A 25,926-nucleotide genomic window follows, 5' to 3' on the forward strand; every position below is an offset into this window, starting at 1 on the left:
TTTTGTTTTGTTTTGTTTTGAGACAGGGTCTCACTCTGTTACCCAGGCTGGAGTGCAGTGGTGCAATCACAGCTCAATGCAGCCTTGACTTCCCAAGCTCAAGTGAGCCTCCTGCCTCAGCCTCCCAAATAGCTGGGACTGTGGATGTGTGCCACCACACACAGTTAATTTTTTTGTATTTTTTGTAGAGATGAGGTTTTACCATGTTACCCAAGCTGGTCTTGAACTCCGAGGCTCAAATGATTGGCCCACCTCAGCCTCCCAAAGTGCTGAGATTACAGGCATAAGCCACCAGGCCTAGCCCATGCTCTGCAATATTTACTTTTTTTTCTTTTTTTTTTTTTTTTTTTTTTTTTTTTTTTTTTTTTTTTTTTTTTTTTTTTTGAGATGGAGTCTTGCTCTGTCTCCCAGGCTGGAGTGAAGTAGCATGCTCTTGGCTCACTGTCACCTCCGCCTCCCAGGTTCAAAAACAATTCTGTGTATTTTTTTTTAGTAGAGACAGGGTTTTGCCGTGTTGGCCAGGCTGGTTTCAAACTCCTGACTTCAGGTGATCCGCCCACCTTGGCCTCTCAAACTGCTGGGATTACAAGTGTGAGTCACGCGCCCAGCCTGCCTTGTTTACTTCTTGCCTCAAACTATTTGTTCCTATTCATGGTCAAGAATTCTTAATTTTTGCTTACATCCATATTTCAAAGAGTATTTGTTTTTGTCTAATGTCTATAAAATGCTGAAGGTCAGCTCAAGTTTCAGCCAACCACATGATGGGATAGTTCTGCTTTCCCTGCCATGCTGTATTTGTCTCTGGGATCAGCCTTCCCTGTGAGCTTCAGCAACAGGATGGATATCTTAAACCCCTCTAAGAAGTCACTCTCACACACCACACACGGCAGACTGTGAACACTGAGGCAGAGCCTGTGGCACAACCAGGAAGTTTGCAATAAGATTTTGTATGTATTTTTTCTGTAACAATATATCCCTGGATTAGTGACAAAATAAGAAAGCACAAAAATGCTTTCAAAATATCCATTCTTGGCGGTCGATTTTAATTAATTTTTTTCTCATTTTCTCATCCCATGGCACAATGTTGACATTCTTGGCAGTCTATAAAGTAGAAGATACCAGTAGATTTTCTTTGATATCATAAACAAATGGTGAATTACTTGTGTTTATTTTATTTTCTATTTTTTGTAGAGAGGGGTCTTTCCATGTTGCCCAGGTTGGTCTCAAACTCCTGGGCTTAAGAAATTCTCCTGCCTCGGCTTCCTAAAGTGCTGGGATTATAGGCATGAGCCTATTTTTTTATTTTAATTTTTTAGAGATGAGCCCTTGCCATGTTGCCCAGGCTGGCCTCAAACTTCTGGGCTCAAGAGATCCTCCCACCTCAGCCTCCTGAGTAGCTGGGGCTACAGGTGTGTGCCACCACACCCAGATACTTCTTTGCATAATTTGACTCCCTGACTCACCTTCTCCCAGGCTCAGAATCACCCCTGTGGTATGCAGGTCAGGCCTGGGCATTATGGAAGTGTGGCATGCCTGGAATAGTACAGGGCTTCTTGGTCCAGTTTTGCCACAAAGTCATAGATCTCCTGGTCTCTAAGATCCACTTTTCTTTTTCTTTTCTTTCTTTCCTTCTTTTTTTTTTTTTTTTTTTTTTTTTTTTAGACAGAGTCTCGCTCTGTCACCCAGGCTGGAGTGCAATAGCATGATCTTGGCTCACTGCAACCTCTGCCTCCTGAGTTGAAGTGATTCTCCTGCCTCAGCCTCCCGAGTAGCTGCGATTACAGGTGCCCGCCACCATGCCTCGCTAATTTTTGTATTTTTAGTAGAGACAGTGTTTTGCCATGTTGGCCAGGCTGGTCTTGAACTCCTGACCTCAAGTGATCCACCCTCCTCAGCCTCCCAAAGTGCTGGAATTACAGACGTGAACCACTGTGCCTGGTCTACTTTTCTTATTTTGAGCCAAAGAAAGCCTCCTGCTTTATGCCCAAGTGTGAGGAGTAGCCAGGATTTTCTCTCTGGGAAACCAAAACACTGCTGGGAGAAGCCTATCCTATCTAGGCATGTTCATATTCAGGAAAATGCCTCTGGCTCTCCCTCTGATATTCAACCGGCCCCTTCTCCAGGGGCTGGTACAGTTTGGCTCTGTGTCCCCATCCAAATCTCATGTTGAACTGTAATCCCCATGTGTCACGGGAGGGACCTGGTGGGAAGTAATTGGATCATAGGGGCGGTTTCCCCATGCTGTTCTCATGACAGTGTGTGAGTTCTCACGACAGTGAGTGAGTTCTCACGAGATCTGATGGTTTAAAAGTGTGTGGCTGTTTCCCCTTGCTCTTTATCTCTCTCCTGCTCCACTGTGGTAAGATGTGCTTGCTTCCCCTTCACCTTCCGCCATGATTGTGAGTTTCCTGAGGCCTCCCACTCATGCTTCCTGTACAGCCTGTGGACTGTGAGTCAATTAAACTTCTTTCCTTCATAAATTACCTAGTCTCGGGAAGTTCCTTTTTTTTTTTTTTTTTTTTTTTTTTTTTGACACAGGATCTCACTCTGTTGCCCAGGCTGGAGTGCAGTGGCACAGTCTCAGCTCACTGCAACCTCCACCTCCTGGGTTCAAGCAATTCTCCTGCCTCAGCCTCCCAAGTAGCTGGGATTACAGGGTGTGCCACCATGCCTGACGAGCTTTTCTATTTTTAGTAGAGACAGGGTTTTACCAGGTTGGCCAGGCTGGTCTCAAACTCCTGACCTCAAGTGATCTGCACCTCCTTGACCTCCCAAAGTGCTGGGATTACAGGCGTGAGCCACCATGTCCTGCCTCATGTAGTTCTTTATAGCAGTGTGAGAACAAATACTGGGGCCAAACATGTTAAGATTATAAAAGCCCTTGCCTCGTGCACAAACATTTAGAGAATTCAAGCAAACAAACTCACAGACACCACAATTTTTCTAAACTACAACAATTATTCCCAGAACCCAAAGCATACTGAAATCCAGATCCCTATTTTTCATTGCCTTTCATGGAAGAACAACAGGTAGTCAATATTAAGCTAACAGCGGGGTGTTTATTTTGTACAGGCACTTGGGCGATAGGGTGGGATTCAAGCCTGCATGAGCCATGTTGTTCCTTAAAATACGATGAGAATGATGGAAGAAAATTGCAGAACCTTCAAGACTGGAAATAATAGCTTTGGGGAAATCTTTTTTTTTTCTTTTTTGTGAGATGGAGTCTCGCTCTGTTGCCCAGGCTGGAGTATAGTGATGCCATCTCAGCTCACCGCAACCTCTGCCTTCCAGGTTTAAGCAATTCTTCTGTCTCAGCCTCTCAAGTAGCTGGGACTACAGGCACCTGCCACCATGCCCAACTAATTTTCGTATTTTTAGTAGAGACGGGGTTTTGCCATGTTGGCCAGGCTGGTCTCGACCTCTTGACTTCAAGTGATCCTCCTGCCTCAGCCTCCCAAAGTGCTGGGATTATAGGCATGAGTCACCAAGCCCAGCCAGCTTTGGAGAAATCTCACACTTGAGACTAAGTGTTCCACTTGAAGAACAAGGTATTATTCAGTGTTATGTAAGTTCATCAGACTACGAATACTAAGAAATTTCCTCATAATTTTGAAAATGAGAAGTTGATATAAACCACGCCTCCACAATTGCTTAAGAAAATGGATTCTGTCCTGGACAAGAAGGAGGCTTACGATAGCTCTACAGAGGCTGCTTCAGAGCTCTTGCTTGATTCCAGCACTGAGCTAGGACTCTAACAGACGTGACTGCTATGACAGGATAAACCAGGAAGCAAAGCATTCCTCCTAGCTTGCCATCTTCCAGGGCACTCTTAGTCAACACAATAAGCTGAAGCTCATGGAAGTAGGATAGACCCATGATTGGAAGACAGGGTCTTACTTTATCACCCCAGATGGAGTAGAGTGGCGCAATCTCGGCTCACTGCAGCCTCGATCTCCTGGGCTCAAGCAATCCTCCTGCCTCAGTCCCCTGAGTAGCTGGGACTACGGGTGCACACCACCATGGCCCCACTAATTTTCTGTATTTTTTGTAGAGATGCGGTTTCACCATGTTACCCAGGCTGGTCTTAAACTCCTGAGCTCAAACAATTCACTTGCCTCAGCCTCCCAAAGCGTTGGGATTACAGGGATGAACCACCGCGCCCAGTCAAGAGGATCTTCATTGGTGATCAGAATCCAGGTCCTCAAGCAAGAATTCAACTTAGTGCTGACTAAGCTCCTTCTCTCACCCACTATGGTTTCCTCAGACTACAGAGAAGTGATTATGCCCAGAACTGTACCCAGCACTCAAACTATAGCTCTGAAGGGAAGACACATTGGTCTCAAATGAATGAGAAAGCTATCAAAAAGATTTTGGTCGCATTAAAGTCCAAGAAAATGTTCTAGGTCTGCCCATGATAACCTTGAGTAGAAAAAAAAAGAAAAAAAGAAGAAAACAGTGACCTTTCCATTAGGTAAACACACTACAGGCAGCGAGGAAGAAACACATCACATAAAAGGCAGAGAACCCAGTCTGAAAGAAACTACAACTGAGAACAAAGGCCCTCCACACAAAAACTCATACACAAAGGTTTATGTCAGCATTATTCATATTTGACAAAAGGTAGAAACAACCTAAATGTGCATCAACTAATGAACAGATAAACAAAATGTAGTATATCCATACAATGAAATATAATTTGGCCATAAAAAAGAAGTACTGATACATGCTCTCACATAGATGAATCTTTAAAACATTATGCTAAGTGTGGGCTGGACGGTATGGCTCTCATCTCTAATCCCAGCACTTTGGGAGGCCTAGGCAGTAAGATCACTTGAACTCAGGAGTTTGAGACCAGCCTGGGCAACACAGGGAGACCCTGTCTCTACAAACAAACAGAAAATTAAAAACTAAACAAAACATTATGCTAAGTGAAAGAAGCCAGTCACATAAAAGCACATATTACGTGATTCCATGTATATAAAATGTCCAGAATAGGCAAATTATCTCTATAGACAAACAGTAGATTGGTGGTTGCTGATAACTAGGGGATAGAAGGATAAGGGAGTGACAGCCTAAGTGTATGTGGTTTCTTTTCAAGATGATAAAAACAGGCCAGCGTGGTAGTGCACGCCTGTAATTCCAGGACTTTTGGAGCTTGAGCCCAGGATTTTGAGTACAGCCTAGATAACATAGCAGAAACCCATCTCTACAAAAAATGCAAAAATTAGCCAGGCGTGGTGGTACACAAATGTAGTCCCAGCCACTCTGTAGGCTGAGGTAGGAGGATGGCTTGACCCTGTGAGGTTGCGGCTGCAGTGAGCCATGATTGTGTCACTGCACTCCAGCCTGAGCAACAGAGCAAGACTTTGTCTCAGAAGAAAAGAAAGAAGGCTGGTCTCAGTGGCTCATGCCTGTAATCCCAGCACTCCGGGAGGCCAAGGCGAGTGGATCACGAGGTCAGGAGATCGACACCATCCTGGCTACCACAGTGAAACCCCGTCTCTACTAAAAATACAAAAACAAAAAATTAGCCAGGTGTGGTGGCAGGCGCCTGTAGTCCCAGCTTCTTGGCAGGCTGAGGCAGGAGAATGGCATGAACCCGGGAGGCGGAGCTTGCAATGAGCCGAGATCATGCCACTGCACTCCAGCCTGGGTGACAGAGCAGGATTCCATCTCAAAAAAAAAAAAAAAAAAAAGAAGAAAAAAAAAGAAAAAGAAAAGAAAGAAAGAAAATAAATGATAAAAATATTCTGTGTAGATGCTGGGTGCATAACCTATGAATTAAGCCCTACTCCGCAAGGAGCAGCACCATTCAATAAAAGACTGCAAAATAAGATTAATAAAAATATTCTATAATTGAATGTGGTGATGGTTGCATATATCTGCGAATATACTAAAAACCATTGAATTGTATATGTTAAATGGATAAATTGTATAGTGTGTGAATTATATCTCAATAAATCTGTTTAAAATGTAAGAACTAACAATGTTATCTAAAACAAACTTGTTTAAACACAAACAAAATAAGATGCAGAAAATCTGACAAGGCATGGGCAAAGACTTTTTACAGAAAGACACAAAGCACATTTTCTGAAACTGCTGATGATAGAAAAGAATATAATAACATGACTTCAATAAAACAAGTTCCAGAAGATGATGCATCAGTTGAGGTCTGGTCAGAAAAACAGAAACCACACTGATTATTTCAACAGAGAGAATTTAACATAGGGAATTGGTTAAACAGGCATTCAAGAGATGGCCAAAACAAAGGGTCAGTGAGGTAACACAGAGTGAGCGACTGCAGTAAGCAGCCACCACCCCTGGTGAAATAAAGGAATAAAGGGAAATAAAGGGGAGAGGTGGATGTTATCTGAACTTTCTATGCAGAGGAAAAGTCCCAAGGAGTTGGGACATGGACCTCTGAGGAAGCGGTACTCTGGATGCCCCTGAGTTCGAAGAAGAGGCCCTGTGGAGCTGGGTCTTAGGCCTCTAGGGAGGGGTACAGTCCAGCTGCTGCTATTCCTCTGAGGGGGTAAAACAAGGCTAGTTCTATTCTAATAGGAGAATGCAAGGGAAGTTGGAAACTGGAACCAGCTGCTATAGTTGGGCTTACATACTGTTCTGGGGTCATTCTGATAAAAATTACATGTGAACAGGAAGGAGCAAAAGACTTCTCCTTTCTTCTGCTTTCTTTTTTTTTTTTTTTTTTTTTTTTTTTTTCTTGAGATGGAGTTTCACTCTTATTGCCCAGGCTGGAGTGCAATGGCGCGATCTTGGCTCACCGCAACCTCTGCCTCCTGGGTTCAGGCAATTCTCTTACCTCAGACTCCTGAGTAGCTGGGATTACAGGCATGCACCACAACAACTGGCCATATATATATATATATATATATTTTTTTTTTTTAGTAGAGATGGGGTTTCTCCATGTTGATGGGGCTGGTTTCAAACTCCTGACCTCAGGTGATCTGCCCACCTCGGCCTCCCAAAGTGCTGGGATTACAGGGGTGAGCCACCGCGCCTGGCCTTCTTCTGCCTTCTATCTTTTTGCCACAGTGCCCAGCCTTCTTCTGCCTTCTAATCTTTTTCCAGTTGCCCACTATTTGCAGAGCCTAACAGAGAACTAGCTCGTAAGAGGTGTAGCTTGCAGATTTCTTCTTATAATCTTTTGTTGTTGTTGTTTTTTTTAACAGGGTTTGTTATATTGCCCAGGCTGGTCTTGAATTGCTGGACTCAAGTGATCATCCTGCCTCAGCCTCCAGAGTGTCTGGGACCACGGGGGCATGCCACTATGCCTGGCTAATAGTTTTAAAATTTTTTTGTAGAGATGGGGTCTTGCTATGTTGCTCAGGCTGGTCTTGAACTCCTGGGCTCAAGTGATCCTCCTGCCTCGGTTTCCCAAAATGCTGGGATTATAGGCATGAGTCACTGTGCCTGGCCATTCCACATTTTTATAAAATTAAAAGAAATACATAAAAGAAGAAAAAAGCAAAACCCGAGTATAGGTGTTATTTAAGTTTTATTTTTTGTTTTTTTTATTTGTTTGTTTTTTTGTTTTTTTTGAGACAAGGTCTGACTCTCTCACCTAGGCTGGAGCACAGTGGTGCGATCTTGGCTCACTGCAACCTCTGCCTCCCAGGCTAAACTATCCTGCCACCTCAGCCTCCCAAGTGGCTGGGACTACAGGTGCACACCACCACACCCGGCTAATTTTTTTGTATTTTTTGTAGAGATGGGGTTTCACCATGTTGCCTAGACTGGTCTTGAATGTGTGAGCTCAAGCGATCCGCCCTCCTTGGCCTCCCAAAGTGCTGGGATTACAGGCATGAGCCACTGTGCCTGGCCAGGAAGGCATTTTTAAACATGAAATAACTTGAAATATGAGGATAGCATGGAATGAACAAAAATTTTTTGTAATTCCTCCCATCAAAAGATAGTCTTCTGAATCTGGGCTGGCCTTATGATTTGTTTTCACCAATAAATTGTGGTGGAAAGGATACTATTCGAGTTCCACGCCGAGGCCTCTCAAGAGGCCTTGCAGCTTCCATTCTTAGTCTGCTGCCACGTGAACAAGCCTGAGCTAGCCTGTTGGAGAGGCTACAAGGTGCCTTGGCTGATCACCAAACCTCAACCATCCAGTTAAGCCACCAGCTGACTGTAATTGCATAAGGGAGCCAGGAAAGATCCACAAATCCTCCCAGTTGAACCCAGCCAAATTCACCAACCCACAGGTTGTGATCTAATAAACACATGATTGTTGGGGGTAGTTTGTAACACAAGTAAATGCTAACTGATACGTGATGAAACCTGTATAAGCAAATCAAAATGAACAGGTCAGAAATAGAGCAGTGAACAATGAATACACTTAAATACTGAAATTAAGACAAATCAATAGGAAAATCATGGATAAAATAGAATGTAAATATCATAAAATCTGACAAAGTATTTTTCGACAAAATATTAATATAATAAAAAATTATAAGCAAAAAATTAGGAAGGACAGGGAAGAGGTGGTAGAAAGTCAGACTGTTTTTTTCTTTTTGAGACGGAGTCTCACTCTGTTGCCCAGGCTGGAGTGCAGTGGTGCGATCTCAGCTCACCACAACCTCCACCTCCTGGGTTCAAGTGATTCTCTTGCCTCAGCCTCCCGAGTAGCTGGGACCACAGGCACATGCCACCATGCCCGGCTAATTTTTGTAGTTTTAGTAGAGATGGGGTTTCAGTATGTTGGCCAGGCTGGTCTCAAACGCCTGACCTCGTGATCCGCCTGCCTTGGCCTCCCAAAGTGCTGGGGTTACAGGCATGAGCCACCGCACCCAGCAAAAGTCAGACTGTTAATCTATCTTTAATGGAAAGGAATTCAGCACTGATCAATACTGAAACATACAGTTTGAAAAATTACAATGTCCTATGAATGATTTTTATAATTTTAACCTTTGAGGCTGAGCATAGTGGCTTATGCCTATAGTCTCAGCTACTATGGAGGCTGAGGTGGAAGGATCACGTGAATCATTCTCGTTCAAAGCTGTAGAATGCAATGCAGTCCAGCCAATGCATTCCAGCCTCAGCAAGACCCTTATTTTAAATAAGTAAATAAATAAATAAATAAATTTTTAGCCTGAGAAATGTTTTATGAATCATTTTCTCTTGAGATGAAGTAACCGTTATCTGATCAGTTCCTTCTGTTTTTCTCTTTTGTCAAATTCAAATGAAAATAAATTCAATACTGTATTTAAAACAGTACTTTGCTTTAAAAATAATATGTGAAGAACCTATTATTGTTCATGTTACTCTACCTGTATATTTCTCCATTCATCCTTAAATCTGTATTTATGCCTATAATAAATTCACCAAATGTGATTGGTGTTCACCAAATGTGATTCGTTTTCTGTGATATTAAAATTGGGATGATTTAAACTGCTTTCTATTTCTGAAAAATTTTCTAAAGGGCTTGTTTTTTAATTTTTTTGTAGAGACAGGGTCTCATTATGTTTCCCAGGCTGGTTTTGAACTTCTGTCCTCAAGTGATCCTCCCATCTTGGCCTCCCAAAGTGCTGGAATTACAGTTGTGGACCTCTGTGCCCAAACAAGCTTGTATTACTTTTATCAAATCGACAAGGTTACATAAAGAGTTTACAAGGAGTTTCACAGTCTCAGTGGAAAAGACCATTTGTATAAGGAATATTAAAATGCTCTAAGATTTATGCTCTAAGATGTCATCTATCTAAATTGGTGGTTCTCAGTCATGGCTATACTTTATAACTATTGAGGAGCTTTTTGTTGTTGTTGTCGTTGGAGATGGAGTTTTGCTCTTGTCGTCCAGGCTGGAGTACAATGACGTGATCTCAGTTCATTGCAACCTCCACCTCCCGGGTTCAAGTGATTCTCCTGCCTCAGCCTCCCTAGTAACTGGGATTACAGGTGCCCACTACTACACCCAGCTAATTTTTGTATTTTTAGTAGAGGCGGGGTTTCACCCTGTTGGCCAGGCTGGTCTCGAACTCCTGACCTTAGGTGACCCGCCCACCACAGCATCCCAAAGTGTTGGGATTACACACATGAGCCACCATGCCTGGCTGTGAAGAGCTTTTAAAAAGCACCCATGTCCACACTTCAGCCAAGACCCATTAAATCCAAATCTCTGGTGGTAGGGCATGGGAATTAATATATTTTAAATGTGCCCCAGGTGATTCTGATGTGCAACTCTGGTTGAGAACCACTGAACTCAACAGGCCAAGGAGACACATTCCCAAACGCAATGCTTGTGGCTGGAAATTCAATACACTCCATTCTGTGCCTCCTCCAGTCCATAGGGGCATACACACCAGGACCAGTTGTTAAGGTAGAAGGGGAGAATGAACACTGGATAGGCTACTGGCAGTCTGATTTCCCTTGTGGTCATAAGATGCCTGTCAGCGGGAACTGTGGCAACATGTTTTCTTGTTTACATTCGGGGAGAGACAGGACTGGCTTTTCTTCCTCCAGAAGCTCTGAGTTAGCACCTCTTTGTGTCTCACTGGCTCAAAATGGATAAGGCACGCCCATTATAGAACCAATTTCTAGCAAGTGGGATGGAATTATTGTGATTGGCTTACTAATGTTTCTCAAACTTTATTGTGTATAGGAATTACCCAGGAATCTTATTAAAATGTAGATTCTGAGTCAGCTGATCTGGCATGGTGCCAAGATTCTGCATTTCTAACAAGTTCCCAGGTGATTAGAATGGCTGTTGGGGTGTCAATTACAATGTCCACCTCAACTACCAAGCACACGAGATATTTACATTAGCTTGAGGAGTGTATTCTTTCATTGTAGGTAAATCTAAAGAGAAGCCAATTATAATCAGAAGTGCTTAATGAGCATGGCAGATTGCAAAGCATATGTGAAGGCACAGAAGCAAGAAACTGCTCACTGTGCATAGAGAATCATGAGCTGGAGAGGAGATAGGGACATAGGCAGAGTCAGATCACTAAAGGGTGGAGCTTTCATCTGTGTCTTGCAGAGCACCAAACGTGTAAGAGATTCTTCATGAAGAAACACCTTCTAGGGTCAAATTTGGTTGGGACACATTGCATATTATGTCCCTCACTTGGATATTTACAATGCATATTTTTATTTTAAAGGCACTAATAAGTCTGGCAGAAAATAAACCTTTTGTCAAATAGAGATAACACCTCATAGGTAATTTGTGGAGCTCAGTTCAAAATGAAAATGAGGGGCCCTTTTGTCAAAAACCACTAAGACTTTCTACATGGTGACATCAGAGCATTAAACCAATCGCAGAACCTTTCTAGACACCCCCTAGGCCTTGTGCAACTGCGCAGGTCACGTGTCTGTGCTGAAGCTGGCCTTGCTCATGGGGATATCTGGAACACTAAATGAGACAATGTATGGAAAGTGCTTTGGTGCTTGCATGTTGTAAGCACCAAATAACTATAGCATACACATGGCTTTTAGTAGGACTCTTGGTTGTAACAGAAACTCACTTCATCTAGCTTAAGCAAAGAAGCAGAATTTATTATAAGGATCCAGGAATGTGGCTCAGACTCCAAGGGTAGAGGCAGCCAGCCAGACACAGGAACATGTGACAGAGAGATTGTCAGCACTCTCCTTTTCTCTCTCAATTCCACTCTTTTCTACAGGTTCCCTGTCTTACAGGATGGAACGAGTCTGCCCAAGGGATCCCAGGTCCAAGAGACTTTGGAGGTTGGGGTCTCTTAGTCCTAATTCCATACTCTAAGGGACAGCCTGTGATGGATTTATCTAGTTTCACCCACACTAAGCAACTGTATATAAAGACCCTTCTGCTATTATCAGCTTAATGGAGGGGAAAGGAGAAGGAAAGCAAAATGTGTACACTCCAGTATCTCCCATTCTTACTTGATCGTGAGACATTTCTTAAAGGAATATCTATTAATACTGAACGCAGCACACTAGGGAAATGCTGTCGTGGGTGATGGGGAGCAATGAGATGGTTGAAGCAGAGGCCTGAGCGCCAGGAATTGGATTTGCATTTTAGATAGCAGTGAGCAGAACTGATTGGAGGGAGTGAGACTGGAGACAGGAAAGCTGATTAAGAGCCAGCTACAGAAATCCAGACCTGGGAAGCAAGGCTAGTATTAGTGAGGAGGCAGAGGAAGAGACTGTCTCCAGAATTACTTGGGAAGTAAAAATCTGCGAGGCTTGGTAAGTTATTTATATTTGGAGTGGGGGATAAAAGGAAGAGACAAGGATGGTTCTCAGAGGGGTAATTTGGGGAATGAATAGGTGGTGGCACTGCCAACTATAGAGACAGTACAAGAGTGGGGGGTAGGAGATGGGTGTGACTTCAGTTTTTAACATGCTTGGCGACAAGAACATTCAAGTGAAAATATCTAGAAGCCTGAAATATGACTTTAAGGTAGGGGCTTGGGATGGATTTCAATGTCAGACATTTTTCAGTAATAGTTAAAAACCGAAGAGCCCATGTATTCAACAGGCACTTGAGGGCACAGTGTAAAACAAAACACAAGGTCCTTGCCCTCGTGGAGCTCACAGTCGCCCAGGAAATAGATACATTAAGCAAAGTATAAGGGAGGTCCTGAATCTTTACGAATTGCAGCATGTCAGGAGAGCCAGGAGCTGTGCAAACCATCAAGAACATATCAGACACGGTGCCTATTACAGCTGTGTGACCTGGAGCAGGTTAGGTTAGAATCCTGGAATCACCACTGCTTCGCACGGGGGGCCAGGACAGCAAGGCAGATTTGGGGTTTCCAACCAGCCTGTAAATCGGGAAGGAAACAGCGCTTGGTACCCGAGAAAAAGAAACAGCCAACGAGTGAGAATCACTGGCCCAGCTCGAGAACGACATGAGTTTCCTTTGTGTGCACCGGGACCAAGCACTGGGGGGCCGACAATTTGCTGAGAGCTGGCTCCACCTGCCTGGGGTGCAAGACGAGAAGAGTGACAGCCCTCTCACGGGGTACAATCTTCTACCTCCAAATGCATCTCCCTCGTCTCGTGCGGAGGTACTGGGTGAAAGCTAAAGGCCTGAATTAACGTCCGGCTCTTGCGGGCGCCAGCACTCCGGAAGCGAAATGCCAGGAGTACCCCAAGGTGGGCGGCGCGGGCGCAGACACCTGCACACCCAGTTGGGGGAAAACAATGAGCAACCGGGTAGGAAGCCGAGAGTGAGAAGATTCAGAAGTCGAGGCCCCACGCGGTAAGACAGTCCAACACAGCGTTTGGCAACAGCACGCCTGCGCTGTCCCAGCCCGGCGCGCGCTCCCGGCGCCGCGGCAGAGCCCAGGAGGGAAACGCGAGCCCGCAAGGTGAGGGCGGGGGAGGGCACGCCGGAGAGGCGGCCGAACACGTGAGAGCGCGGAGAACGTGCGCACGCGCAGGGCGCCCCCGGCCCGCGCGGCAGTAGCGCGGGAGCTGGGACGCAAGGCATTGAAAGGAGCCGCGCCTCGGTGAGAGCTCCCCCTCCCCTTTCTCCCGGGATGCATTGCGCGCGCCCGGTGGGCGGGGGGGAGGGGAGGGGAGGCGGCGGTGGCAGCCATGTTGTTGTGAGTCTCTGTGTCTCACCCTCGGTACTTCGGTGGTTCGTAGGAGGAGGGGGAGGAGGAGAAGGAGGAGGTGGGGTGGGGGGGAGGGTGGTAGGTGGAGAAAGAAGACATTGCCGCCACCGAAGGCAGAGGAGGGGGAGGACCGCCAAGAGCGACGCCGCCGTGTGCCCAACGGTCGGTGTCCCCGGCTGAGGCAGCGCGGCCGCAGCAGCCCTGTAAGTCAGTCCGCGCTCGCTCTTTCTCCGGTCCTGTGGCGCTGCCGGGGTGGCTCCCTGGGCTTTGTGCGGCGGCGTCGGCGGGAGCCGATCACCAGCGGGAGGGCGGACGGGGCCTGCTGAGTGCCCGGGCCGGTGCGGCCTGTGGCCCGCTCGCACAATGCAGGGGGAGGGGTGCCGGAAGGGGGTGTGCGCGCGCGGCGGAGGGGGCTCCCGTCCGACCGCTTTCCCGCTTCCTTCCCTCCGCTGGGCCGCCGCCTGGGGGGCCTGGGGCGCCGACCCCGTTCTCCCCCAGATTCGGCGGACTGGAGGTTAGAGACTGAGCTGTCGGCCCTGGGTTTGGGAAAGTGGGGGAGAGGCCGGGTGGCCCCAGAGAAGCATGCGGATTGCAAGTGGGTGAAGAGGAAGGAGTGGGTTTATGAAAACAAGTGTGGGCATTTTCAAAGGCCCGAGTGTGTCCGGGAAAAGCTTGCCGTGGACAGATGTAGGTATGAAGCAGTGACTTGGATTCGCCTTGTTTAGGTGATGTTTTACTATAGGAACGGATTTCGATAGAAAAATATGTAACTTGTAACCAAAGACAAGATTAGCGGCTTCTGCTATTTGAGCAGTAGTTTTGTATCTGAATTGGGTCAGATTTTGGGGAAGATGTTTAAAGTTTTGTGCCCAAACACGTGTAAAAGTGTTGTTTCTGAGAACACAGCTAGAGAAAACCTACTTACGGCTTTTTATTCTAACATACGTAAACTTTTGAAAGCATCATGTTAGGACTTAGTACTTCGAGATTTTTACTTGTTGAGAAAACTGGGGGCAGATGTTTGGTGAAGGAAAACATGAAAAAAATGTTTGTACACGCTGAAGAGAAATGTAATACCTGTAAAGGTATTGTATGTCAAGAAAACAGTTTTAATAAAGGGAGTTACCGAAGGATTTTTAAAGCTTGTTTAATGGTTAGATTTCGTGTTTAATAGGTGACTCTTCGCCATGTGACCTGGAGTATTGGAAGATGACTTAAGGAATCCTGTAAAGAAAAAAATAACAAAAATGAATATTTTCGATTTGTTTCTATTCTTAGCCTCCTTTTAACAATGAATTACTTCATTTGCTCAATCATCATGAGTAAATGATGGCATTTTCCGTGCTGCAAGAATTTCTTTAAAATTCCGATTTTTGGTGAAATTGCATTGTGTAGAATTTTCTTGGTGTCCATGAGGGCAGTTTTTGTATGCAGAAAATGTTCGCGATAATTTTTAAAATAAAATTATATTTCAGAAACCTGGTTCTTGAGGATTTAGGTCCAGTTTTTTATTCTGTTTACAGGTCTAGCTATTTTGAGTTATAATTGCCAGTAACAATCTTAAGCATATTCCAACAATTTAAGCTGTGTTTAACACATGCTTTCCTTAATTTGAGTCCAAAGTTCTCTTAGGTGTTCCAGTATTTAGCAAGATTTCAACTTCTAAAAAGAGCCTAAATTACTGACATTTAATTTGTTCTTACAAAGCTGTCACTTTAGACTCAATTCTCAGGCATTACAAATACTGTATATGAATTACCACATGATACTTGGATTTTGTTTCTCTTAAGCATTCCATACTTGTTTATGAATCTTTTTTTCTTTTTTGAGACAGGGTCTTTCTCTGTCGCCCAGGCTGGAGTGCAGGTGGTGAGATCTCGGCCCACTGCAGCCACCGCGTCCCGGGCTGCAACTGTTCTTCCACCTAAGCCTTGCGAGTAGCTGTAGCTGGGGCTACAGGCGCATGCCACCATGCCCGGCTAATTTTTGCATTTTTGTAGACAGGGTCTCACTATGTTGCCTAGGCTCGTCTCCTATGTTGCCTAGGCTCAACTCCCGAGCTCAAGCGATCCCTCCCGCCTCGGCCTCCCAGAGTGCTGGGACTACAGGCGTGAGCCACCGCACCGGGCTTGTTTATAAACCTTTCTGGTGTTCGGGCTTGTTTATAAACCTTTCTGGTGTTGAAAGATAATTTGCCTTCCTGAGTTTGTATTTATCTTAGTTAACAAAAGTAATTATGACCAGAGATTCAGGCCAGGTGTGAAATCGACAGCCCATTTTTTTTTTTTTTTTTTTTTTTTTGAGACGGAGTCTCGCTCTGTCGCCCAGGCTGGAGTGCAGTGGCCGGATCTTGGCTCACTGCAAGCTCCGCCTCCCGGGTTCACGCCATTCTCCTGCCTCAGCCTCCCGAGTAGCTGGGACTACAGTCGCCCGCCACCTCGTCCGGCTAGTTTTTTGTATTTTTTAGTAGAGATGGGGTTTCACCGTGTTAGCCAGGATGGTCTCGATCTCCTGACCTCGTGATCCACCCGTCTCGGCCTCCCAAAGTGCTGGGATTACAGGCTTGAGCCACCAAGCCCGGCCTGACGGCCCATTTTTTTCAGTAACCAAGCTGTCTCCTTTTTATAGACCCTAACATGAACTGCATAATTTTAAGTGGAGGTGGGTTCCTGTCTCCTAAACTGAAGTTCTACATACTTCCTAACTTAAATACTTTGTTGGGTTTCCAGGATATGGAAATACTTTGTATTTTTTCATATTCTTAAAATTTGCAGGTACTTAAAATACCCAAATATTTGATTCTCACATGGCTTTGTCTGCATGGCTGCAGTCACAGCTTGAGACCATTTTATTAACAGGTGTGATTAAGATAAAAATTATACTTATAACCAGGTAAATTGGTTTGTGGCGTATTAAGTATATTTCTGGGCCGGGCGCGGTGGCTCACGCCTGTAATCCCTGCACTTTAGGAGGCCGAGGCGGGCGGATCACGAGGTCAGGAGATCGAGACCATCCTGGCTAACACGGTGAAACCCCGTCTCTACTAAAATACAAAAAATTAGCCGGGCGCGGTGGCGGGCGCCTGTAGTCCCAGCTACTCGGGAGGCTGAGGCAGGAGAATGGCGCGAACCCGGGAGGCGGAGCTTGCAGTGAGCTGAGATGGTGCCACTGCACTCCAGCCTGGGCGACAGAGTGAAGACTCCGCCTCAAAAAAAAAAAAAAAAAAAAAGTATATTTCTTGCTTTTCTTCTTTAATTTTTTTTTTTTTTTTTTTTTTTTTTTTTTAAATATAGGCGAGACTTGCTATGTTGCCCAGACTGGTCTCAAACTCCTGGGCTCAAGCAGTTCTCCCGCCTTGGCCTCCCAAAATGTTGGGATTATAAGCATGAGCCGCAGTGCCAGACCCTTGCTGTTTTTAGGAAATGCATTAAAATAGTCTAACTTGTTGCTTTTGTCCTACCTTCTCACTTCGCTTTGATGAGTTTTTAAGAGGGAAGGCTGATGAAATATGGCTGAGCCCCTTCCTCTCTCTCTCTCTAGGAGTCTTCTCCCTGCAGAAAGCACTTAATTTGCCCTGCTTTTTCATGAGAATACCAAAGTGAGACTCCTCATTTCCAGAGGACGGTAGTTGTCCAGTGCTACTTGTGACTGGGTTAAAATAATTATGGAGTGTGGTGTTAGGACGCCCTCTTGGCCTAGGTCTAAATTATGCCTCCACTGTGACTTTATCGGTAGTAAAGGAAATCTTTGGATTAGCACAAGTCCAGCTACTGTGTCTTTCAGTCAGTTCTGAATTCTGGTGTGGAAAAAGGTTTCCTCAAACCCTATCATTTAGGAGCTAATATTTTAATAGTGATTTTTATATTTGGCAATATAGACAGGAGACAGTTTTTATTTAAAACTTAATTGCTTTTGTAGTTGAAAAAGTTTTCTGTTTTCAAGCTTTTCCAGTGAGTGAAATGCTGTATAGAATTATTAGGTAGGTGCATGATAAATGCTTTTGGAATTTCATGTAGCATTATGTTTAGAGACATGTTAAGTGTTTTTTTTTTCCTTAGTGACTTTCTTCAAATAACAAATATAAAGAGATTTATCTTTTTAAATGAAAAATGAAGGCATGCCTAGTTAAACACAAGTATTAAAAGTTTTGTTTGACCTTTGCTTGGTTCCTTTTTATATTCTTAAGTGCTTTAAAGAATTTTTAAAAAGATTGTTTATTTAAGCATGTTGGCAAAAGCATAGTTTCATTAATAAGCTCTATTCTGCAAGTTTAGCTACTGAATCCCATCCATTTTCAGGTTGCGTATTGTAGATTTTCACTTCTTACTCTCTCACCATTCTCTTGTGGAGGAATAAAAGATTTTAGAATAGAGTACTGGGAAATATCCAAATGTACACACCTTGTATGCCTATCTCTGTAGCTGGCAAGTGCAAAAAAAGAAGTAGCATGAAGTGTAAAAGGAGAAGGGAGGTAATTGAATTGTTAGATGGTTTGATTGACTGCAAATGGGACAGGAAACAAAAAAGTAGTCATCACCTATTTGAAGCAAAATATGTTGGGACCACAGTAGCACCCTAAAATGTTTCCTGGAAGGGACCTGGTGCAATTGGCTGTGAAACTGTACTCAAAACCACCTAGTCAATACTGCCTGGGGAAATGGAACCTGCAGCTGACTGCCAACACACATACAGTGTGGTCATGGCAGGGCAGTAGGGAAGGAAGGGACCTGGTTTATTTAACTCATCTTTTTTTTTTAGCCATCTTTTTTTTTTTTTTTTTTTTTTTTTTTTTTTTTTTTTTTTTTTTTTTCTGGGGAAAAATACATTAGCTCATGGAGGGTTTACGCCACCTGCCTTTGAGGATACAACTCGCCCGGCTTTGATTTTTTTTTAGTAGGTTTCACCGTTTATTGTAGTAGCCATCTTAGGCTTGACAAGTAGTAACAAGTTCAAGTTCTGGATCTCAGAGTGGTGATCCCTGACTTTAGGCAGTTTCTGAAACAGTTAAGATCAGTGAGAGAAAGATGCAATTGGTCTTATGCATTCAGACATTAAAGAAGGCAAATGAGTGTTAGAGGCAGAGTGCCCCTAAGTATAGGTCTTTATTAGGCAGTCAAATGAAGCAAACTGTAGGAAGAAAAAAATGTGGATTGTATTGTATGATTTTATAAATACCAAAAATGTATACAGATGGGAACTGCTTGTATCTTCCATTTTGATGACCACGTCATTTTTAAGTTAATTTATTAAAAACATCTCCATAGTAGCTTATCAGTACTTTTAGCGTAATTACATGCAAAAACATTCAGTTATCTGTGATAAAACTTGAATCTTTAAAACCAATTCAACGTGAACATAATTATGTTTTGAAGGTGAGAGGATAATGGCTCCAGATTTTGCCTATAGGTGTTTTCTTGGACCACCTTTCCATGGAAGTGTAATTTATTTTTATCCAAAGAAGAGTCTTAGGTGCCCTCGTTTTAGTATCTAAATTATGTGCATCCTACACTAGCAAAAGTAGGAGTGCTCTAGGCTCTTGCTAAAGGTAAATTGTTTGCCAGTTCTTTCAGAATCGTGGCTGAGAAAATATTCATGGAGTATGGATATTCAGTCCATTTATAGTCTGAATATTAAAATGTTGTCTTTTCATCAAGCTAGACTACCAGAAACCTGCACAATTTTTTTTTTTGAGGCAGAGTTTCGCTCTCGCCCAGACTGGAGTGCAAAGGCGTGATCTCTGCTCACTGCAACCTCAGCCACCCAGGTTCAACCAATTCTGCTGCCTCGGCCTACCAAGAAGCTGGGATTACAGGCGCCCACCATCACACCTGGCTGATTTTTGTGTTTTTAACAGAGACAGGGTGTCACTGTGTTGACCAGGCTGGTCTTGAACTCCTGACCTCAAGTGATCCACCCACCTTGTTCTCCCAAAGTGCTGGGATTGCAGGCGTGAGCCACTGTGCCCTGCCCCACACATTTTTTTTTTTTGAGAGTTGCAGACATATCATGTGCCACACACTGTCCTTAGGTGTTGGTGATAATGGTGATATGTGGTCCTTGTTTTTAAGGCCTTTATAGGAAAGTAGAGAGAAAGAGGATTAAAATTGTGATTACAGTGTAGCATGCTAGCCTGCCACAGAGGTGGTATTATAAAAGTGCTGTGGTATGGGCACAGTGGTCCATGCCTGTAATCTCAACACTTTGAGAAACTGAGGCAGGACGATCGATCACTTGAGTCCAGGAATTCAAGAACAGCCTGGCCAGCATAGGGAGACCTTGTCTCTACAAAAAATTTAAAAATTAGTCCGGCACGGTGGCACACACTTATAGTCCAAGCTATTTAGGAGGCTGAGGTGGGAGGGTCACTTGAATCCAGGAGATTGAGGCTGCAGGGAGCTGTGATCGTGCCACTGCATTCCAGGCTGGACGACAGAGGCCCTGTCTCCCCCCTTCCCCCCCAAAAAAAAGTGCTGTGGACACATGTAGGTAGAGACTGAAGAAACAGGAAAAACTTTCCACAGGAGGTAAAGCGGAATCTTAAAATATTATAGAACTAAATTTAGTCCCGAGATGGGTGAAGTGGCATTCGGCCAGAGGGATTAATAGCTGTAGTAATCCTGATGGGGGAATGGCAGAGCTTAAGGTGCAGTTATAGAGAGGAGGATGACAAAGGAGAGATAGGTAGAAACCCACCAGATTGAAGTCCTTTATCTAATATGGACAGTCCAGGATTGTAATTTAGGATGATTTAGACAATCATGCTGTCCTTGGAAAGCCTTAGAGAATTACTGTGTAGTTTTCCTGGATTATATTAGGAGTTAGGTATTTGACTTTTCCTTGAGGAACTGACTATAAGAAAGCCTATGAGGCTGGGCACCTAACACTGGGAGGCGGTGGCAGGTATATTGCTTGAGCTCAGGAGTTTGAGACCAGCCTGGGCAACGTGATGAAACCCCATCTCTACAAGAAACGCAAAAATTAGCTGGGCATGGTGGCTCCAGTCTGTAGTCCCAGCTACTTGGGAGGCTGAGGCACGAGGATCTCTTGATCCCAAGAGGCAGAGATTGCAGTGAGCCAAGATTGAGCCACTGCACTCCAGTGTGGGCAACAGAGTGAGACCCTGTCTCAAAAAAACAAAATAAAGTAAAATAAAAAAACAAGACTATGAAACCTTGTATCTGTTAATGGGAATGTTGAAGATATTTTCTGTTACAACTCTATTGCCTCAATAATGCTCCACTTAAGAAATTGCTTTTTTTTGCTTTGAGACTGGGGTAAGGGCGGGTGTCTCACTCTGTTGCCCAGGCTGGAGTACAGTGGCGAAGTCACTGCTCACTGCAGCCTCAACTGCCCAGTCTCAGGCAGTTCTCTCACTTCAGCCTCCTGAGGAGCTGGGACTACAGGCGCACAACATCATACCCAACTAGTTATTTTTGTATTATTTGTAGATACAAGATCTCGCAGTGTTGCCTTGGCTAGTCTCGAATTTGTTGCCCCAGGTGGTCTTGAATTCCTGGACTCAAACAATCCTCCTGCCTTGGCCTCCTAAAATGCTAGGATTATAGGTCCAAGCCACCATGCCCAACAGAAATTTCTTTTAAAGCTTAGTGTTAAGAATAAGGCTGCATCCAAGGGGTTGGTATAACTTCTTTCTCTGGATAATGAGAATTGTACATACCCACTGTTTGTACAATTACTAGCACAACTAGTTAGCATTAAACTTACTAGTTTATTTGCTATTTTTTTAAATAAATTATTTAGTTATTTTCATTTAGAAACTTTCTTTTTCTTTTTTTTTTTTTTTTTTTTTTTTTAAGGCAAGGTCTCTGTCACCCAGGCTGGAGTGCAGTGGTGTGAACATGACTCACTGCAGCCTTGACCTCCCTGGCTCTAGTGATCCTCCCACCTCAGTCTCTTGAGTAGCTGGGACCACAGGCATGTACCAATACGCCCAGCTAATTTTTTTGTTTGTTATTTTGTGTATTTCCTTTAAGGTAGTCTGCCGTCTTCCAAACATTTGCTTAAGTGAATGAAGTAAATTTTATTTAAATTATACTGAAGATTTTTTTTTTAAACATAGACCCTTTTAAAAATATATAATTTAGCTGGGCATAGTGTGGCACTACTGTAACCCTAGAGGTTGAGGCAGGAGGATTGCTTGAGCCCAGGTTTGGAGGCTGTGATGGCACCACTGCACTCTAGCCTGGGTGACGGAGTAAGACCCTGTCTGTAAATATATATATGATTTAATACTTAATCCTTGAAACTAACACAGATTTGGTTTCTCTTCATACATTTCTGCCTAGATGTTTGGTGGTGGTTTTGATGTAACTACTTGCCTTTTTAAAACTTAAGTATCTTTAGGAAATTGGCTTGGTCATTTCATCTCACTTTAAAGTTAACCAGTTCAAAGCTTTTCTTGATTACTTGAGGAACTTTAAAAACCAGAATGCATACTAATCACCTAAATGATTCCTTTTTACTTCAAAGATTTATCCAATTCATATATATTTCTTAGACCATTCATAAGTCATAACAAACTAAATATATTTTAAAGCTTTTAACCATAAGTTAGGGTTTTCCTAGACAAAAATTAAATCTCTGTTCTACCCAGTCTTATGAGAAAATTGAATATGTTTCATACCTCACATTCATTTTTCTTTAAGTTGTCTTGGAAATGACTAGAAACACTACATAAAATGTATTTGTGTTAACATTTATAGAAAAGTTATGGTAATACTGGGTTAAGGTTAAAGTTTTAATTGTAGAATTTCTTGGAGCCAGTAACAGAAGGAAGGAAAGATTGAACATGTACTCAGAGCTTGCAAAAGAGGAGGTGGGTGCTACTGAGCAGCATACCTGAAATGTATCGGACAAGGGACCACTTATTTCTGAAAACACTGAGTTAGTGAATAAGGAGCATACTTAGGAAAATTCTAAAGAAACTGCATTAAAGTCTGCTTCTTAAAATTGTTATTTTTCTCCAGTTGTCTCAGATCATGCATTCAGATTTCTTCCTTTAGTTCTGTTACAATTTAGTTAACATTTCTTTTTCTTTTCTTGTTTTTGTTTTGTTTTGAGACGGAGTCTTGCCCTGTTGCCCAGGCTGGAGTTTAGTGGCACAATCTCCACTCACTACAACCACCACCTCCTGGGTTTAAGCGATGCTCCTGCCTCAGCCTCCCTAGTAGCTGGGATCGCAGGTGCCTGCCACCACACCTAGCTAATTTTTGTATTTTAGTAGAGACGGCCTTTCACCATGTTGGCCAGGCTGGTCTCAAAGTCATGACCTCAAGTGATCCACCCGTCTTGGCCTCCCAAAGTGCTGGGATTACAGGCTTGAACAACCGTACCAGGCCTCTAGTTAACGTCTCTTAGGTTGTTTTTCCTTGGTGAGGTATTAATTCTAATTGATAGCATGTAACAATTGTAAATTACTAAGAGCCATGTGAAACAAGTCTTCATTTGTTGGACTCTCAGCCTAATACTAATAGGAACAAAAAGTAACACAATAACTTTTGTACTTTGATAGTTTCCAAACTGTAATGCAGTTAAGCTGTATTTATATAGGACATTAAGAAATTTATTTTGCTAACTTTAGTAAGTCTTAGCAACATGGAGAAATACAAAGATAAAGCCAACAGTACCTTCTCCTTTACCAAAGTTGAGTGAGGTGTTTATTTTTTCATACTTCCCACAAACATATATAGTCATACATTGCCCCGCTCCTTCTTTAAACAAAAATGGGATCATATGATACACATTAGGCAACTTGGTATTTTTACTTAATATCATGGACATTTTACATATAACTTTAATTACTTGTAATTTTTGTAATGGCTCATTGTTTTAACTTTTTTCTGTTGTTGAGTTTAGCTTATTTTTTAAATTTTGTACTACCATATAAGTGGTGCTGCAGTAAATATCTTTATATAGTTAATTCATTTGTGTTGGTGCTGTTTGTTTAAGGTAAATTTCCAAAAGAGAAACTTCTGGGTCAAAATATTTTCTTTTTTTGCGGGGATGGGGAGTGGGTGGTGTGCAGGTAAGAGCTATGGCCCCCACTGTGTTGCCTAGGCTGGTCTCCTGGACTCAAGCAGTCCTCCTGCCTTGGCCAACCGAAGTGTTGGGATTACAGGCATGAGCCACTGTGCCCAGTCCAGAGAATTTTATATTGGTTTTTAAACAAATAAAAAGTTCAGTTTGATGTGTCATTAATTCTCTAGAAAGCACTTGCATTTCAGTTTCATGTGTTACCTCAATCTTTGCAACAGCCCTAAGAGGGAGGCATTGTTGTTTCCATTTGCAAACGGACAAATGAGATCAAGTTCATTTAGCTAGTCAGTGGCCAACCTGGAACTGTATGTTAGGTCTTTTGATTCTGATTTCTGTTATACCATGATGATTGATACTAACAAAATTTTTTAGTTGGGAAACGTCTAGGGTGTTTGTGGATACATTCCTTAGCCATATGGTGATGTATGAGTGTTTCAACCCTATCTGCACAGGGGAAGCATCACCTGGAGAGCTTAAAAAATACTAATAAAATTCTGCCTGTCTTGCCGCCCAGACTAATTCAAGCCAGCCTTTGGCAGGTGGAACCTGAGCAACTGTAGTTTATAAAATCCTCCTACCTGGACTCTGATGTGTGTTTTAAGTGTTTGAGAACTAGTGATCTCAAAATTGGGGTGCTCCTATCCCTGAGGGGTACATGAAGAGTTTCCAGACTACATCTGTTAGTGCATTTAGTCTTCTGGGAGTCGGTTATCAGGTCCTCACCATATATGTACTGAGAAAGATGGAACTCTGATCCATTCCGCATCTTAGCGTTGTGTATTTTACCCAGGTAGTTAAACTTTGGCACCAAAGAGTTAGCTTTCTTTTGTGATTAATCCTATCTTACATTGCTGTTGGAGGGAAATGCAGCATTCTATAGAACTGGCATATTTTCACCTCCATTGGTATTTTCTGAATTCATATCAACAATATTTTTGGATGATAGGAGTAATGACTTTTTTTTTTTAACCACTTCTTCCTTCTCTAACCTGTTAAAGAATACATTACAAAGCAAAGGACAGTACTAGAATACTTTGAAAGCTAGAAATACATAAATCATGTTTATCACAGCATACTGTCAAATATATTGACTATAAATTAAATGTATGATTTAATTGGCCCTGTTTTTATTTTTATTTTTTTAAATTTTTTTACATTGAGGAATTTATCAAGAGTAGGATAGAACTAACCTAGATGAAATGACATTTGTAAATACTTATCCTGTGTTTTTCTTTTATTTATTATTTTTTGAGATAGAGTTTCACTTGTCGCCCAGGCTGGAGTACAGTGACACGATCTCGACTCACTGTAACCTCCGCCTTTCAGGTTCAAGTGATTCTCCTGCTTCAGCCTCCCAAGAGGCTGGGATTACAGGTGTGTGCCCCCAAAATTGGCTAATTTTTATATTTTTACTAGACAGGGTTTCACCATGTCTGCTAGGCTGGTCTTGAACTCCTGACCTCAGGTAGTCCACCCGCCTTGACCTCCCAAAGTGCTGGGCTTACAGGCATGAGCCACCACATCCGGTCTGCTTTTCTTTTTTCTTTTAAATTAGATGGTGAGAGAATATTTATGTCTACAAACTGGGCTTTGCTTTTTAAAAACCTGGTGTCATAAAAGTAAGGCTAATGATATTTACTGTAGTAGGTATTGAGTGTACACGTAAATTCTTTTATATTCTAAAATGGTTGGAAGCTTTCAAACAAGACTGAAATGAAAATTGAAAATATTTTTCTTTTAAGTGATGCTTAGTTTAGATATTTTATTGTACTTTTTTTCTTTTTTTTTTTTTGAGATGAGTTAACCCTGGTCATTTTCCACCTCCTGGTCTCAAGTGTCCCACTTCCTATCTCAGTGTCCCAAGTAGCTGAGATTACAGACATGTACCACCTTGCATGCAGAATTACATAACTACTGTAATTTATTTGCAAGTCATGATACATATCCTGTATGTAAGTGTATTTAGGAAAAATCTAGTCTTGCTCATACATTGTAGTAAACATTTTTTTTTTTGAAATAAGCTATAGAAATGACTTATTTTTTAGTGCTTAGATGTGGCATATTATTAATTTATTAAATATTTGGGTGCTACCATATATAAAGCCATTGATTTCCAAGTTAACATGACTATAAGAACTATATAAATGTGCTGTGATTTTATCATGTATGTATTTTAAGTATTTCTAAAGTTATAACTAGTGTGTGGAAAACATTCTAGGAGTTAAGAACTATCAAATGTAATGTAAAAATAATGCATATCCTTTTTCTAGGTGTGACCATTATTCATGGTTACGTGTGACTCGGCGCATAT

General features: G+C 42.8%; 1 protein-coding gene across 11 annotated transcripts in view; it reads left to right on the forward strand.

Moving 5' to 3' along the window:
• Window positions 1–13,372: 13,372 nt before the first annotated feature.
• The window catches only part of PUM2 (pumilio RNA binding family member 2), a 106,695-nt gene continuing 94,141 nt past the window's right edge, over window positions 13,373–25,926 (forward strand). For 4 of the 11 annotated variants that reach the window (XM_050754170.1, XM_050754173.1, XM_050754178.1 and 1 more), the window contains exon 1: window positions 13,513–13,547. The gene's annotated coding sequence lies outside the window, so the exon portion shown is untranslated. Of the gene's footprint in view, window positions 13,452–13,506; window positions 13,763–25,926 lie in introns of those variants that run through there. The other 7 variants (XM_050754169.1, XM_050754171.1, XM_050754179.1 and 4 more) reach the window with 4 other exon arrangements.

This window comes from Macaca thibetana, chromosome 13, assembly GCF_024542745.1.
Source record: "Macaca thibetana thibetana isolate TM-01 chromosome 13, ASM2454274v1, whole genome shotgun sequence".
Taxonomy (NCBI): domain Eukaryota; kingdom Metazoa; phylum Chordata; class Mammalia; order Primates; family Cercopithecidae; genus Macaca; species Macaca thibetana.